Below are 16,555 nucleotides of genomic sequence, written 5' to 3' on the forward strand. Positions count from 1 at the left end.
AGAGAGGGAGGAAGGAAGGATGAGAAAGAAAGAGGGAGAGGGAGAGGGAGAAAGGGAGGGAGAGAGAAAGAGGGAGAAATGGAAAGGGGGGAGGAAGAGAAAGAGAAAGGGAAAGAGAGAGAAAGGAAGGGAGAGAAAGAAAGAGCGAGAAAGAGGGAAGGAGGGAGAGAGAGAAATAAAAAAAAGAATAGAGAGGGGGAGAAAGAGAGAAAAAAGAGAGAGGAAGGAAGGGAGAGAAAGAAAGAGAGAGAGGAAGGAAGGGAGAGAAAGAAAGAGAGAGAAAGAGAGAAAGAAAGAGAGAGATAGAAAGGGAGTGAGGAAGAGAGAGAAAGAGAGAAAGAGAGGGAGGGAAGGAAAGAGGGGGAGAGAAAGGAAGAGAGAGGATGGAACTAAGAGAGAGACAAAGAGAGAGAGAGAAAGAGAGAGGAAGGAAGGAAGGAAAAGAGAGAAAGAAAGAAAGAAAGAAAGAAAGAAAGAAAGAGGGAGGTGAGAGAGAGAGAGAGAAAGAGAGAGAAAGGGAGGAAGAGAGAGAGAGAATGAAAGAAAGAAAGAAAGAAAGAAAGAAGAGGAGCAGAAGGAGAAGGAGAGAGAATGAGAAAGAGAGAGAGAGAGATTTTGATTGTGGAATATTTAGGTTATAGGCAGGTTTAAGAGTGAAATGGGAGAGGGAGGCAGGGAAGAAAAGAAAGAAAGCAAGAAGGAAAGAAGGAAGGAAAGAAGGAAGGAAAGGCAGGAAAATAAAAAATAAAAAAAAATAAAAAAATAAATATAGGCAGGCTGAGATTAATGTAACAATAGGTTAATTTCTATTTCCCATTCAGCAATTTTAAAAATAAAGAATAAGATCACCAGTAGATTTGTACTTCACTGAGAACAGACTTGCAAGTAAAAGGAACATTTCAGGTGAAACCCAAAAGGTGGGGGTGGGTGGGTTTGGACATTACTTTGATCTATCTACTAGCTCTCCAAAACAGGAGGAACATTGCAAATCCTCCAGAAATAAACTGAATGGAGCTATGCAATCCTGGGAAGGGTTAAAGAAAGAGCTCTGTTCTCATAGTCAGGGTATTCTGATGCCCTGCTGGGTCAGCACTGTAATTAAGAAAATTGCCTTTAGGGTGCTTGTTTGGTATTGCTATTATCATCTTTTTTCATCTTTTTAACAAGAGTAAACTACTTGAAGATGTCCCCATTTACTCTTTTTGCCACTTAGTAACCTCTGAACCCATCAAGCTGGCAACTCCTCCAGCATCTAATAGCCTAAATGACTTTCGTTATCGTCTGGTTCAACCCTAAAATCTTTCACGTTCTTCTTCCTCTTTTTTTTTACCCTATAACCCTATTCCCATCCCAACCCTGACTATTATTTTGACAGCTATAATTAGTGGTGCATTCTGGACAATCAAACTCCAGTTAGAATAGATAGCAACATGGTCACAGAGTTGAACATAAGAGGAACATTTTCAGCTTCCTCACACTTAAAATCAAAAGCCGGATAAAACAGTGGAACTGAGTGACATCCGAACAGAACAGAGAGCAATCAGAGACTTTGTGCCTTTGGATAAACCAGAATGCATGATCAAACAGAAGCAGCACCTTTATAAAATTAGAAAGGAAACAAACATTTTAACCCTGCTGTTCTGTTCGAAAAAACTTCCTAATGTTATGTTCCCGGGTCTATTTGACCCGGACTGCAAATTGATCATTTTAGGTACTTATATTTGGTCTTTTTGAAAGCTTTTTTCACCTGGAAACAAGTTTGAACATTTCTGCACACAATGGAATGAAAATTGAACTGAAAAAATTAATCCTTATTGGTTTATTTTGCACATAAATGTGCCCCCCCCCGTTTTTGTGAAAGTTTTTTCAATTTATGGATAGTTTTGCTTGCAAAATCCATTCTATTTTATTAAAGTTGGTGTGGGATTGGTAGCTTGAACATTTCTGCACACAATGATATGAAAATTGAAATGATAAAAGTAAATCTTATTGGTTTATTTTGATGATATAATGCATGCCCTCCCGTTTCTGTGAAATAGTCTTCACTTTATGGATAGTTTTGTTATTAAAATGCATTCTATTTTACTAAAGTTGGTGTGGGATTTGTAGCTTGAACATTTCTGAACATAATGATATGAAAATTAAACTGGAAAAATTGATGCTTATTGGTTTATTTTGCACATAAATGGGCCCCACTTATACTCAAATAGGCTTATACTCGAGTAGGCTTATACTCCAGTATAAGACAATATGGTTTTATATTCAAAAATAAACCAATAAGAATCATTTTTTTCAGTTCATTTCTATTTTTCTTATGTTCAGGATTGTTTCAAAAGGATATTCCAAATATTTCTAGCCAAATATGTATAAAAAGTGACAATAATGGCACACAGCAAGGCCAAGGGGGGGGGTGGCCCTTTTGTGGCAAAAATAAACCAATAAGAACCATTTTCTTCAGTTCATTTATATTTTTCTTATGTTTAGTATATCAAACCTTTTGGGGGGAAATTCCTTAGGGATTTGTAGCCTTAAAAAATATAAATTGACACGAAATTCAGAAAGGATGGGGGGAGGGGATGTTTGATCAAAGTAAAAATATAAGTCTCAATTTTTCCAGTTCAATTTTCATATCATTATGTTCATAAATGTTCAAAATAGTTTTCCAGTTGAAAAAGTTTTCAAAACAATCAAATTCAAGTACCTAAAAAAAATATTTTTGGTCCGGTCATATACGAACAGAAACAGACTCGAAGTGATGATTTTTTTTTTTGCCCAGAAAACAATTAGCCACCACCCCAAAAATATTTTTATGATGATCAGACATGTTAAATTGAGTAAATGAATGCCTAAGATTTTAAAGAATATTTCGGATTTGGAGCATAAAAAAATAAAAAGTGAAAATGGTTGCGAGCAGCCGAGGGGGGGGGGGCTTATTTCTGATGTTAAAAAACCAGTAAGAATCATTTTTTTCAGTTCCTTTATATTTTTCTTATATTCAGAAATGTTCAAGCTACCAATCCCACACCAACTCCAGTAAAATAGAATGCATTTTGCAAGCAAAACTATCCATAAATTGAAAAAACTTTCACAAAAATGGGGGGGCACATTTATGTGCAAAATAAACCAATAAGGATTAATTTTTTCAGTTCAATTTTCATTCCATTGTGTGCAGAAATGTTCAAACTTGTTTCCAGGTGAAAAAAGCTTTCAAAAAGACCAAATATAAGTACCTAAAATGATTAATTTGCAGTCCAGGTCAAATAGACCCGGGAACATAACATTAGGGAGTGTTTTTTTTCAGCAAGAAAGAAACCCCCCACCCCCCCAAAAAAATTCTCATAGAGAGAACCCCTGAAATGATGAAAAGTCATGAAATTTCAAGTTTCAGATATGCAGGGAAAATTTTTTACAGGGACTCAAACTTGGCTTCGCGTCACATACGACCCGAACAGAACAGCAGGGTTTAAAGGAAACAAACATTTTAAAATTAGAGGCTCCAACCTTCTGGATACTAAACCTTTACAAGCAACAGACAAATTTATATCAAACTCTTGGTCATTTGGTGACACCCCAAAAAACATATGGCCTTGATTTTCATGGGACCATTGAAATCAGTGCAAGTATCAGCTATATATAAAATGCAATTGGATTTTGAAAGAAAATGGGATGAGCCCAAGAAATAGTACTGGACTGTTTTCTACATGCCTTCAGAGTTGCCATTCTCTTCCTTTGCCTATAATAGAGTAAATTCATTCAGAATTACTTACTTACTTACTTACTTACTTACTTACTTACTTACTTACTTACTTACTTGAATTTATTATTTTATACAGTTCATTTAGTCTGCACAAATAGGAAGATATGGTTTGCCTTTGATTTCAGTAGAGCCTAAGCATATTCAAGAAAGTTGAGTTGTTTTGCTGTGTCCAAGGCTTCAAGGAAGCAAAATACCTGAACCAACTGTGGCAATTCTGGACAGTTGTGTGTCTCCCACAAAGCAATAGTCTTCGGAGAGGGGCGGCATGCAAATCTAATAAATTGAATTGAATTGAATTGAATTGAATTGAATAGCTGCCCCCTTTTTTAGAAAGCACATAGAATTGGCACCAGGGAAGGACTCTTTTCTACTTGCCATGGAAGTAAGACAATAAACAGACAGATGGGTGAATGCTGAAATGGGGAAAGAAGGAATTGAAAAGAAAGGAGAGGACAATTAGTATTGAGTTAGTATTTGATCCCCAGATCTTTCATTTCTGTTGCTCATTCTATAGCTGATCAGGATTCTACTGTAAATGTCTTTCTTTTTTTTCATCTTGCACTACTTCTTTCCTTACGTATTCTGCATGTAACTACTGTATATTTTTACGTGTTTCAGTACTGATGCTTGTGTATTTTCCCAAGCACTTCTAAGTATCATTAATTGACTTTTAATCATTGTGAAAGGCATCTAGAAAAGCAGGATAGGCCATTCTTCAGTCCACCACATACATGAAACTGGATACAAATGCAATCAGATACATGATAAGCCTGTATTAAATTCGACAAAAAGCATTTGACAGAATAGAGGTAATCCTTGAATGCATGTCTACTTAAAAAGACGTCCCATTGACTGGAACAGGGGTAATCCCAGGTATTTAAGTATATAACTATAATGGGAGCACAGAGGGAACGTGTACTAGCCAATTGTGCTCTAAAAGTTTGCTGAAATGCCAAATTTCTAGACACTGATAAAGAGCTACTGCAAGAAAAGCAGTAAAGAGTATTACAAAAAAAAAAACCATGCTCACTCATAGCTCCACAAAAAGAGAGAGAAAGGGAATCTCTCATGTGTGTGTTTGTGTGTATTTGAAAAAGTTATTCTAAAGAATGACTAAGATTTATTTTAAAAAAATGCAGTTCACAAAGTGACAATTATACTGGTGAACAAAGGATTACAATGCAAATTTACATAAAATATAGATTTATAGAAAGAAAGAAGAACTAAGTCTTTCATTTCTTGGCAGTATTTTTCAAAACTGGTTCCTTTGGTTCCCTTCCAGAGTGGAAACTGAGTAAAATTCATTTCTGCATGCATAGAGCCCTGGGGTACATGTGAAGAATTACTAACTTCAGTGTTAGGACAAAGGTTTGATTCCTTCTGTGCCTACAAGGAGAGCAACTTTCATAATTTGTGGGCAACCTCCATTTTGATAGAAGAAAATGATAATCCAAAATAGGAAGCAAACACCATTCTTTATTTTATAGTCATCTTGTTCCCAGGATTATCCTGAGAAATACTCAGCCATGTTATAGCCATGGTGCTCTGGAGGATAGGAACCCTGCCTGTAACTTTCCCTGTGATGATCTCAAAAAATCAGCAAGCACAGTATCACTGCATCTGAAATAACTCATATATATCTGAGATAACATTATGCTCTTTACAGAGCATGAAATCAAACTTCCTTTCCACTTTTTTTGATGTGAAAAAGAAATTTATGAGCCTTTAAAATGTTTTATATCTATTGCATTTCCAAGTCATTGCTGAAAGTTCTAGCGAGCCAAAATAAATGATTAGATAACAATTACAATATCGTGCTAGCTCTCTAAACTGTAAAGAATTGATTGAATATAAAGGAAAAGTTTCCAATCTGAATCCTTGGAGCACCTGTGACTGGAAGGCCACTTCTATGGTAGCAGCAAAATGAGAATTAGGGAAAAAAGAGTTTTTATGTGCTAGTCCCACTAAGGTTCACTTTCTGGAGCAGTTCAACCAAAATAGTCCTGGTTCAGGGGGTTGCCTCTTGTTTATCGAACTCTGTTTCACAAGTTGTGGGGATAATGTGATGATACCCAGCTTTACATCTCCACCCCATGTCCAGTCAACGAAGCGGTGGAAGTGATGTGCCGGTGCCTGGAGGCTGTTGGGGCCTGGATGGGTGCCAACAGACTCAAACTCAACACGGATAAGACGGAGTGGCTGTGGGTTTTGCCTCCCAAGGACAATCCCATCTGTCCGTCCATTACCCTAGGGGGGGAATTATTGACCCCCTCAGAGAGGGTCCGCAACTTGGGCGTCCTCCTCGATCCACAGCTCACATTAGAGAACCATCTTTCAGCTGTGGCGAGGGGGGCGTTTGCCCAGGTTCGCCTGGTGCACCAGTTGCGGCCCTATCTGGACCGGGACTCATTGCTCACAGTCACTCATGCCCTCATCACCTTGAGATTCGACTACTGTAATGCTCTCTACATGGGGCTACCTCTGAAAAGTGTTCGGAAACTTCAGATCGTGCAGAATGCAGCTGCGAGAGCAGTCATGGGCTTACCTAGGTATGCCCATGTCTCACCAGCACTCCGCAGGTCTGCATTGGCTGCTGATCAATTTCCGGTCACAATTCAAAGTGTTGGTTATGACCTTTAAAGCCCTTCATGGCACTGGACCAGAATATCTCCGAGACCGCCTCCTGCCGCACGAATCCCAGCGACCGATTAGGTCCCACAGAGTGGGCCTTCTCCGGGTCCCGTCAACTAAACAATGTCAGTTGGCAGGCCCCAGGGGAAGAGCCTTCTCTGTGGCGGCACCGGCTCTCTGGAACCAACTCCCCCCAGAGATTAGAACTGCCCCTACTCTTCCTGCCTTCCGTAAACTCCTTAAAACCCACCTTTGCCGTCAGGCATGGGGGAATTGAAACACCTCCCCCAGGCATGTTCAATTTTATACATGGTATGCTTGTGTGTGTGTCTGTTAGTATATGGGGTTCTTTTAAATCTTTAAATATCTTAAAGTTATTTGGATTATTTATGATTTGTTCTATCTTGTTGTGAGCCGCTCCGAGTCTTCGGAGAGGGGCGGCATATAAATAAATAAATAAATAAATAAATAAATAAATAAATAAATAAATAAATAAATAAATAAATAAATAAATAAATAAATAAATAAATAAATAAATAAATAAATAAATAAATAAATAAATAAATAAATAAATAAATAAATAAATAAATAAATAAATAAATAAACAAACAAACAAACAAACAAACAAACAAACAAACAAACAAACAAACAAACAAACAAATAAATAAATATGACATTTCCTCTTAGTCTCCTTTGAGATCCCAGATGAGAGATAAGGGCAAAAGCTATTGGAAGGATTTGTCCATTGGGGAAGAAATGAGTTAACTGAAATCCATCTGGAAGTTAATAATTCAATTCAAATAATGCTGATTCAATGAGAATTTTAAAAACTAAATTTTATATCTGCTATTAACTAGCAAGGGAACCACCCAAATAGCTGTAAACCATGGGATACAATTTGGAAACACAATTAAAGTCTTCTAGGGGCTGGGATTGTTAAATTTCAGGGGGAAGGGAAGGAGGAGATTCAGGGATAAACTCCATTACATGTTGGTTTTAATTTTTTTTTTACTCTTAAAAAAGATAAATATTTATAATCTTTTCTTGTCTGGCTGAGTCCAGATCATGTTGCCAGTATTGAAACTATTGAAATTAAAACTTGTGGCAGTGAAAAATCACTTAATCCTTAGTCTTTAGTAAGAAACATGCCAAATACTACAAAAATGGGCAAGTGTATCAGCTGTGTGTCTGTATGTATCTGTGTGCATCTCGGTCTGTGTGAATGGTGACAAATGATAGGCTTCAAAGAAGAGGAGAAAGCATCCCTCAGAAGTCTAAATAAAGACCATAACATCATTATCCTCCCAGCTCATCACTGTTGTCATGGACAAAACAAAACACATTAAACCCCCCCCCCACAAATAATTACTGGAAGACATTGAAAACTACATCCCAGTACATCCCATACAGAACCTGATCAAAAGAATCTTCAATGACTTCAACAAAGAAATGTTAAAACATACAAGAAGAACAGTAATGGATGAGAAGCGGTGGATCCATTTTCCAATGTTTCTATTGCACACCCCAAAATAAATAAGCCTGACATGCCTCTTCACCCAATTACAAGGAAGCTTGGATAGCTCACAGATGGGAGCAAACATTTGTTCCCCTTTAGAATGCCTCTAAAATAAAATATTTGTTGCTCTTCTCTGCACTCTTTCTAGCGTCTCAACATCTTTTTTACATTGTGGTGACAAAAGTGGATGCAGTGTGGTCTTACCAAGGCATTATATATAGTGGTATTAACACTTCACGTGATCTTGATTCTATCCCTCTGTTAATGCAGGACTGTGTTAAAAGAGACAGCAAGAAACTTGAAATCAATTGCAAGTTTAAGTTATTCTAGGTTAATATAAGGAAAAGTATTCCTGGGATCCTTGGTGGCCCTGTTTCTTTGACCTGGTTTACTTACTGTAGAAGGGCTAATAGGAAGATAGAAAATATCTAATCATTTAAGTGAGATGTTATAAATAAAGTGATTGAAAATGATTGATATGTTAAATAGATCTAGATTGACCTAGATTAAAATAGATAATGACTTATGAAGTGAGGTTACTAAACAATGATCAAACATACTTCTAAATGTGAACATATCTGGAAGCTAATTCAAACTCCTTTTCTTAGAATTTTCTGTAGCTCAAGCAAGGATGCTATTAACTATTTTAGAACAAAAAAAAATACTGTATGAGTACGGAGCAATACCTCCTTATTTGTTTTATTGCCTGTTATTTTTTTTAGTGGCCATTACCAGTTTTATTGTTCTATATTTTCTGACACTTGAACCAAGTTTTTTAACTTAGCTCTTAAGGGGAAACCTAAGTGGTCTGATATGCAAACAATTGATTTTCTTTCCAGGTCCAACAACAAAGGAATCCTATTGGCAGTGGCTGGATTTGCCTTGTCAGCTTTTAAAGTTTGGACTCATTTTTTATCCTTTCAGCAGTTCAACAAATAAACCTGATTTATAGGTGTTATGAATACTTTCTCTCCTGTAACCATTCTGCCTTTTTTGTAACCTGTGATAACTGATGGCTATTTTTTTTCCTCTTTCGCTTATAACCTAGGGCTGTTACAGTAAAGTCTGTCTGACTGGTTTCTGATTAGACAGGATGCCTGGCATTCAGGAGGATGCTGATTGACTATTTTGATTCTGTTCAAAATCCACCTGTCAATTTTAGCCCTTGGCAAGACAACAAAATAACTTTAGAAGTTTTATCTCCCATTGCCCAAAGTGGTGACCTTCCTAACCTGGGCGGACAATAGATTGTTAAAAGAAGGAAGGCATCTCTCCTTAAGGAATGTGCCCTAATGGAAATGTATCCTGGGAGCCAAAGACTGAATGACTCTGGGAATTTGTTTCAGTCATAGCAGAGATATGGATTGTTGCTTTGTTACACGACAATCTATTTGGAGATTTTGCCTTATTGTTGACCTGTTGATCTCTAGCATCAGACTAGGAAATTCCAGCTATTTCCCTCCACGTTGGCTCTAGTGTTAACAAGGATTACTGTTGGTTTCCAAACTCTTATAAGATTACTTTGCATATGGCTTGCAATGTTTCTGCCAGCAGGACCTATAAAAATAGAGTAGGAACTTACACTTATCAATAATTAGGGTCCTTTTAACAAAATTAAAGTAGCATCATTTGTGGTGTCTGAATTTCCCTGACGGGAAATAATATTAAATCTATTTTTTCAGCTTTTAAGGTGAGAATGGGGTGTGGTAGGGGCAGTGCTTTTGAGCTTTTCCTCGTTATTAATGAGTTTTATCATTTCTTTATTTTGTGGGCAGACAACAATAAAGCTAGGTGATATTATTTATGTGACCACAGGACAATTTTCTTAAACTCTATTCATTTCATTGGCCATTGAAGATGTTATTAAACATCCAGATATGCTTAGCAATCTAATGGGATGTGGAGTTCATTAGGAATGGCTGCAAGATGGACTGTACTGTAGCAGGTAAAGTAGAAACATGAAAACCATTTTGGTGTAGTCATAAGCAGGGGTGGGCAGCAGGCAGGATGGGGTGGAATGCAGTTCCACCAGTGGAAATTTATTTATTTGTTTGTTTGTTTGTTATTCATTCATTCATTCATTCATTCATTCATTCATTCATTCATTCATTCATTCATTTATTTATTTATTTATTTATTTATTTATTTATTTATTTATTTATTTATTGGATTTGTGTGCCCAGCTCCAGCTGACCCTCCCACCCTCCCATCCTCTTCCTCGGAAAGTGGCAGGGAGACCAGCACCGGCAGGAGTTGCAGGAGGCCCATTTCCTCCCCTATCTTTTCTCAACAGCTGATAGGCACCTGTTTGCCTAGCTACCCAGCCTGAGGCGGGGGGGTGACCCAGGAAGGAGAGCGCGGGAAACGCAAAGCAAATTGTCATGCCAGAGAGCGACACTGGTGAGGTTGTAAGTTGATGACTTAACAGTTCACTTGAACCATGATGATTGTTCAAGCCACTGCCACTTGGTCACATGGCCAGCGAGCCACTCCTACCCAGTCATGTGACCATCATGCCACACCCACAGTGTGGCAGTAAAAATGTTGGCTGCCCATTACTGGTCATAAGACACCAATTACAAACTGAGAGACTATGAGTTCTAGTCCCACTTTAGGCAAAAAAAAAAACACCTTAGGAGCCTAGGGAGGAAACTATGACAATTGAAATTGACAAAACACTTCTGAAAATTTTGCCAGAAAACTGCAGGGATATGTCTAGGCCATTGCAAAAACTTAAAGACTGACTTAAAGACACATACTGTACACACAAAGCAGAAACGTGCCCCAATAAGCTAGGTCTGAGGAAATTAAAGAAAACAAACTAGGGCCTTTTGTTCAACAGAATCAGAACTCAGGTTTTTGGATAGAACTGGAATGGCGTGTTGGCATGGAAAGCTTTCTCTGTGGGCACACTGCCATTGATCAGCCCAGCTCCATTGCGCATGCACACATACCTCTTGCCACCCATTTGGTCTCCAGGTCTCTGCCAAGCATGCACGGAGGACAAGGGGCATTCAGGAGGCACATGCACATATATGGGGGCTGCATGTGCAGGGCAGGGCACATGCAGGGGGCATGGCACATCCATGGAGAGGGACACATGCACATGGTGCATGTGTGTGGGGCACTTGCATTGCATTTTGGGGTTTGCACATATGTGTATGCCCCACACCCAGTTTGGGGCCTGGAAGACCAACTGCAGAAATTTGGAAGCCAAAAATGGGCAAGGTGGGAGGAAAGGGGGAATCCTCCATGCATGGGGGGGGGTGTCACATGCATGGGTATGCTCACATCGCATTTTGGGGGTGTACATGCAAGCATGTATATTTGCACACATGCACAATCTTTGGGCGCTTGGAACCAAAAAGGTTCGCCATTACTGGGATGGAAGGTGGTCATGTTCTTAATGCAAAAGTTGACTGGCAAACCAGATTAATGCAAAAAAAAAACATATCATAGAAATAACACCCTTATAAACTTTGTCATGCTGCATGTCAGAAGTATGTATGTATTGTGGTATGTATATGTGTGATAAGCGCACCATTGTGCACCATTGTGCCTACTATTCCTGTCCTACTGTCCTATTGTCCTCTTTTACTATTACTTTTTACTTATATTGTCTTATATTTATATAAACTACTATCCAATACATGTTTGTTTGATTAAATAAATGAACAAATGAATGAATGAATGAATGAATGAACGAATGAACGAACCAACAAATGAATTAATTAAAAGCTATGTTGTCAATTGCTTCTTACTTGCACACTCTTCTGTTTATACATTGTCTCTCCCACCATGTTTAACCAAACTAAATGCACTTGTCAACTAAAATAGGACCTAATAGACAAATAATAAAAAGTAAGAGTTAAATCTACTCTTAAGTTGCCTATGAATTATAAAGTTGTTCAAAAACAAAACCTTGTTTATTTGGTGTTTTTTGTTCATTTATTGCAATTTAGTTGTCTGAATCCTTCTAAGATGTAAAGATTGCTAATTAAGGGTTTAATAAATTTCTACCAACAATCAAAGATGATATAGATGTTTATCAAACATCTGTAATATAATAATAATAATAATAATAATAATAATAATAATAATAATAATTTTAAAATATCCATCTTGTTATTTAGTGTTTAGTAGTTCTTTTAAATTCACTCTTTACAATTTAAAGCCTGTTTAAGGGTAGAACAGGGGCCATGTGTCAAGCAGGTGTGTGAAAGATCATTTTACAAAAGAGGTTACTAATCCCAAAATGTAGGAGAACTATATTGTTGTTTTTAGTCCCTCATGACAGAAAGGAGAAATATATGGCATTTCTTATTTTGCTGAAAGACATATGTTATTCTTTTCTCATTTTCTCATTTTGATGTTCTTCTTCAATCTTAACTTTCTTCTCTTCTTTTTTTAACAAGTCTACAAACATATAAAGGTTTGAAGTGTGAAACATTCATGCTATCAAGCCATATGGCATCAACAATTTATTCCTATAGTAAAGTACATCCCAACCTGTTGAATTGTTACTGAATTATTGAACCTTCTTTTCCTCCTCCTCTTCCTTCAGCACAACTTACATAAGTTGAACTCTCCCTTAGGTTTAGATCCAGTAGCCAGGACCATAGATCAACCTATTCTGTTTTACTTTTTATGTTACTTGGATAGCTGGTGAGAGCAAAAGGTGATCCCTTAGAGCTAAGCAAGGTTAGTTCTGGTCTGTATGTGAATGAAAGATATCCCAGATCCCAGTGTGCAGAAATGTAGAAAACTGACTCTAGTGGAGTCGGTCCTTTGAGGGGTTTTGTTTGCTTGTTTGCTTTAACATCATCATCATCAATCATTTGCACAGTTAGCCAGATTTTCAGACTGGGTTTGGCATTTTTGTCTACCTACCAGGTTCTTACCAAGGATAGGCAAATATGTTGTTTACAGATATTGGATGGAAGCTGATTCAAGTAAAACTGCCTTTTGCAATTGTTGACTGGTGGTGAATTTGTCCATCTTCATAGTGTTCAAGTGGTGCTCTAGTTGTTTTGGGATTGCACCCAAAGTTGTTGCTGTTGTAATTTGATATTTTTGTTAGATGACATTGAAAGGGGAAAATAAAATCCCAGAAGATGGAAGTGGCAAACAGTTCCATGTTTGTGGATGTGGCCCTGAAATCACTACTCAGCTCAGCCCAGCCTGAGAAAATATTGACCTCTTCTATGGCCCTCAGTTTCACATTTCTAACAATGTTTTATCCATGGCTTTGGTTGGCAATTTTTCCTACCTTACGGGATCCTTGGGAGAAATGAGTGATGAGAAGAGAGTATAGTATGTCCTTGGAACAAACTTCCAGCAGACATGGTTGATAAATCCACAGTAACTGAATTTAAACATCACTGGGATAAACATATATCCATCCTAAGATAAAATACAGGAAATAGTATAAGGGCAGACTAGATGGATCATGAGGTCTTTTTCTGCCGTCAGTCTTCTATGTTTCTATGTTTCTATAGAAGATGACCAATGGAAGCCAAGCATGGAAATGCCACCATTTGTAATGATGTGGGAAGGAAACATGCATATGCAAGCAGTAGATGAGTTGTGATGGGGAGCAGCATATAAATTGGCAGGAAGGAAAAGATAAGGACTCATTTGCAGGTAAAATAAATAGCAGAGGGAGCAATGCATGTGGTACATGAGAAAGCACATGTGGAAGGTCAGGCAAATATTTTGCACACATTTTTTGCATTTATACTGACTTATATATTTACTTTACTGCAGAAAGAAAACATTCAGCAGGCCACATTTAGTATTGCCACCCATGTCACACAGGCCACTGTCCCTTTTGATATAAAATGTGCAAATCTGTAACTGGGATTCAGAATTTACTACTCAACACTGCCAGATGTAATGAGATGGCAAAGGTAGTCAAGGGACTAATTCTGGGCATAGGGCCAAGTCTGGCTTGTCATTATCAGCTAACCTTAGGAAGTTTCCTACAGCTTTCACTGTTACAGACCTTTAGTAAGTTTAATAAAGTGGTGCCCCTGAATTGCACATGCAGATATATGTCATCCCTTCATGTTTGAGTCACAGCAGACCTACAGATGTCTACGTTGCATTAGAAAGTTAACTACAGTTGCTGATAGCAGCCTGAGCTGCTGAGGGCTAAATACCTATTTAGCCCTATTTAGGTAGGTAGCTAGGTAGGTAGCTAGGTATAGATAGATAGACAGACAGACAGACAGACAGACAGACAGACAGACAGACGGGTGGGTGGGTGGGTGGGTGGAGGGATGGAGGGATGGATGGACAGACTGATAGATAGATTGAAAGAGAGAGAGAGATACAGATACAGATCCTGTGGAATCTAATGTGCTTAATTTGAAAAATAAAACTTTGCGTGTATTTATAGTACATGGCTCAGTGGGTCAGAAAATTATGCCCAAAGATGTACGTCTTTCCATTGCAGACTCTGTTTAATGAGAACTGACTAAAAGTAGCCATTTTAAAAGGCAACCCCCCTTTATTTATTAAACTAATTGTTCTTGCTTTATTTATTAAACTAATTGCACTGTTTTGCCATTGGGAATTGTATTATCGCTACTACTCCCTAATCTGAATCCTGAGCATCATCTTCAATGTTTTAGTTCAGTAATTGGAGAACCTTCTGGTGCATTATTGCTGCACAATGCATTATTACCATCATAAACAAAATATTGTGGTTCCTAGATCATAAAAACAGTAGGTCGGTGATGAGAGCACAGTATCTAAAGTGGCATTGCAGCATCATTGTACCAAATTTTCTTCACTCGAAGCTCTCTTTCCATATGTATTTATTAGCAGATTGTTGTTGTTATTAATTTAATGAAAAAAAATTAAAAACATCTATTCCAATATGATTTTTATAAAGTGTAAAGTATGGCGATAGTTTATAAAGATTATTAACTGCAAATGGAAATAAATATTATTTCAACAGCAAGAAAGATAAAGTAAAAATGGTTAGACTGTTCTGTTCAAAGAGGAGAATGTATGTTGGTATATGTTTTTTATTTGGATATCACTTCTGGATTTTGTGCTTGTGATGAAAAAAAGACACTTTGACTTTGGTTATAATGATTAGATAGATTTGTCATTTTAGAAATGGCTAATTATATACTAATTGATAAAAGTAAAAAGTTGAGGTGTTAATGTTATCTTGTACTATGTTAAGAAGAGTAAGAAAGTGTAAGAAAGCATTTTTCTTTCTTCCCATGTACCTTATTTTTTCTTTCCCCCCTTTTTTTCTTTCTTTTTATTTCCCAATTTTTCTTTTTCTTTGTATTTTATACATTGATGAAACAATAAAATGTCAATGAAGTTCATAAAGTTTTAAGTATACTTTTATTAATTCTGTAGGATAGTAGCCAACGAACATACATAGGCAAATTCCAATAAATTAAATGTGTATTAGAGTTTTTACAACATATCAGCTGCTTATGCACAACATTACATAATCTAACATGAGATAAATAAGATATTAGGTTTATTGTTATGTCTTCCCCTTCTCCTTTTCCTCCTTTGATTTTTATATATTTTGGTGGCAAACATATCTAATTTTCCTGCCTCCAATTTTTCTTTCAACATTTTTTAAAGGTGTCTGATCAACAAATGTTTTTGTGAATATATGTAGAGTATCAATTTTTGCTTCTTTTTGTTTCTTGTTGTTACCCTGCTTCCCTGAAAATAAGACCTCCCCAGATAATAAGCCCATTGGGCTTTTGAGCACATGGATTAAAATAAGTTCCCCCGTGAAAATAAACCCTCCCCCCAAATATAAAAATGTATGTGCAGCTGGTCTCCATCATTTCCTCCGGTTAGGGTTAGGGAGCTAAGATGGCAGAGAAGATGCATCCAAAAATAATAAGACCTCCCCCAAAATATACCAAACACTTATTTTGGGGTTCAAAAAAATATAAGTTAGGGTCTTATTTTTGGAAAATATGGTAGATCCATAGATCCCTGTATAGCTGCACATTCATGATGCAGGGTACAAGAGGGGTCTCTCAGTGTTCCTCTTTTAATCTCTGTTCTGTTGCTGTTAAGGTTTAAAACTGGGATAAACAAATACTACTCCTTTGTGACTCTCCATGCTAATTGCCCAGAATATTGTTTCCAGAACTCTAAAAAATGTTATGCTTTTAATGTACCATTAGATATATAAATAATATAATGTTTTGCTTATTGTTTCTCTCTCTCTCTCTCTCTCCCTCTCCCTCTCTATGTGTGTCCTTTTTGCTTTTGGCAGCCTTTACGTCCAATTTATCAGTTTCTTTGGTTTGCCTATATTTAAAGTTAAAAATGAATTCCCCTGAGTAGCTTCTGTGCTTACTGTGATCTGGACATAGAGATTGCCCGGCCGGTGACTTACCTCCCTGGCCCGGATTTGCGGCAGGGCCAGGGAGACGCAGCTCCCGGTGTAGCCGCCATCTTGGAAGGCCGGGATCTTGCAGGATTTTGCGAGATCACGGCCATATTGTGTCATCGGCTCAGCCCGATGATGTCATCAGGGGGGGCGGAGCCTGCCAGCCGTATAAAAGGGGCTGCGCAGGCTTGGGGCCTCCTTTTCGCCCCGACGACGAGCAGGCGAACACCCGCCCTCCCTCCCTATCTTTCAGTTTGCTACT

The sequence above is a fragment of the Erythrolamprus reginae genome, chromosome 1 (genome assembly GCF_031021105.1).
Source record: "Erythrolamprus reginae isolate rEryReg1 chromosome 1, rEryReg1.hap1, whole genome shotgun sequence".
NCBI classification, from domain to species: Eukaryota; Metazoa; Chordata; class Lepidosauria; order Squamata; family Dipsadidae; genus Erythrolamprus; species Erythrolamprus reginae.